The 2,087-nt window shown below is 42.1% G+C and overlaps 1 protein-coding gene across 1 annotated transcript in view; it reads left to right on the plus strand.

Annotated features, from left to right (window-relative positions):
- Positions 1–2,087, plus strand: part of LOC106012762 — a gene marked incomplete in the record, with an annotated part of 152,249 nt that overhangs the window by 417 nt on the left and 149,745 nt on the right.

Genomic DNA, 2,087 nt, shown 5'->3' on the forward strand with positions numbered 1-2,087 from the left:
TCTCTCTCTGTCTCTCTCTCTGTGTGTGTGTGCGCGCGCGCGTATGTGTGTGAGCGTTTCTGCGTGTTTATGTGTGTGTGTGCGCGCGCGCGCGCGCGTGTGTGTGTGTGTGTGTGAAAGAGAGAGAGAGAGGGCGAGAGAAAGAGAGAAAGGCAGAGCGTGAGAGAAAGACAGAGCGCGAGAGAAAGACAGATAGGGAGAAAGATAGACAGGTAGGGAGAGAGAGAGAGAGAGAGAGAGAGAGAGAGAGAGAGAGAGAGAGACTTGTAAAATTTAGCCATATAGTCATTTTTATTTACAAGCATGATATACACATTCTATTTAGTGGCATTGTGCCTATTTTCTAATGTAGCTGGCGTCGGGTTGGAATCCGGCATCACATAGTTGTTCTAAACACATGATATCTGGTTATCTCTTTTTTAAATGGTCTGGAGTATTTCCCATAACGAGAAAGGGGGTTGGTTTATGTCAGTAAATTACAAACGGGTAATAAAAAATCCATCTAATTAGAGAATGGGGGCTTGCCCAGTATTCCTGGATGCTGTTCCGGGAACGTATACTGTTGTATACACATTGTTCTCTGGCGGTGCTCAGCTACCAGGTCCACAGAAATGGAAAAAAGACAGACTGTACAGTTATCAAAGGGACGTTTTCCACCCCCCCCCCCAAAGGGAAAAAAAGAAAGAAAAAGGAAATAGAAACTAGAGTCTATCAGTCTTTGTTTGCACAATTAACTTAATCCAAGAGCTTATTGTTTAAGTTTGTCATCATACTTGAGACATACTAACGTCATATTATATGATTATGTGGTGAGAGTGAGTAATAGGAACTGTGGTGAGAAGTTTTCACAATTTTAAAAAGATGTCAAGGTATAGGATTAGACTTACCCTTTTGGTGAGAGTACATTTTCCTCTATGGCACAAGTACGTGTATCGATCATTTGATTATATCTTTGACTTGAGCTGTTAGACTAGTGGTAGTCGAAACAAGGTTTGATATCGAGAATGTTGAAGCCTTAAGAATGACACTATACTCAGTTTTCCTTTGCCTACTGGACCAGAGACCATATATCACTGATCTGGACTGGATAGAAGTACCTTCCATATAATTTGATAGAGGCGGAATAATATTTAAATGATAACTGTGTACGTATAAAAGGCTGCAACACTGTATGTTATCCAGGTTGCTCGCTGATGCTCTTGTTGTTGGTTTGTTTTAATTTTTGTTTTGTGTTTGTTAACATTTTTATTCGTTTATTTGTTTGTTTGTTATTAATAGTTAGTTTTAATAGAGTTTTTAAGGGGTGAGGCGGGGGGGGTGTATTGAAAATTGGAAAAGACTGAGAGTCAAAAAGCGTTGTTGTTAAGAAACGTATGCCTTCCTTTGGAAAAGGGGGAGTGGGGGGTCGGCAAGAGTGTATGAAAAGTCCTTGGAAGCTATATTGGTCCGTTGCTATCATTCTTACTTACTGGGTGGATAGCAGTGGTTTGATTCCTGAGCGGAGTGTGCTTGAATAAGTTTGTTAGGGAAGTTTTCAATGCTATACACCAACTTAGTTCGTAACTGACCTTACAGTGTTTTAGGGGTGTGCACCCGAGCCATATCACATCAACTTTCTGTCTGTCTAATTCCTAGTTCTGTGGATAGCTCTGTATTTCATTGGGCGGCTACTGTACAGAGAAGTAGAAGTGAAAAACAACTCACCACTCACGATCTTTTACATTGAGCTGAGCCGTGGAGTGAGGCTAAAAATAGCATCGGCAGGGGAGCATATCGAGGTGGTCGAAGTCGACCATTGATAAATGAAATGATTGAATTACCCCCACCTGCCTGGTTTGTGGGAGTCTTGAATGTAAGGGGGGAATTGGATTGACATTGTGGGGGAAATATGTGGGGGTCTGAAAGGGGACGGAGACAGAGACAAGGGGGAGAAGTGCTGTTGTGAGGTTTCTAGTCGTAATTCTTGCCAAGGGTATGTGAAGATGTTTTCTTTAAAGGGGAAGGGGGTGTATGTATGGAATGAAGGGGACATGTGTGTGTGTGTGTGTGTGTGTGTGTGTGTGTGTGTGTGTGTGTGTGTGTGTGTG

The sequence above is a fragment of the Aplysia californica genome, unplaced genomic scaffold (genome assembly GCF_000002075.1).
Source record: "Aplysia californica isolate F4 #8 unplaced genomic scaffold, AplCal3.0 scaffold00488, whole genome shotgun sequence".
In the NCBI taxonomy this organism is placed as follows: domain Eukaryota; kingdom Metazoa; phylum Mollusca; class Gastropoda; order Aplysiida; family Aplysiidae; genus Aplysia; species Aplysia californica.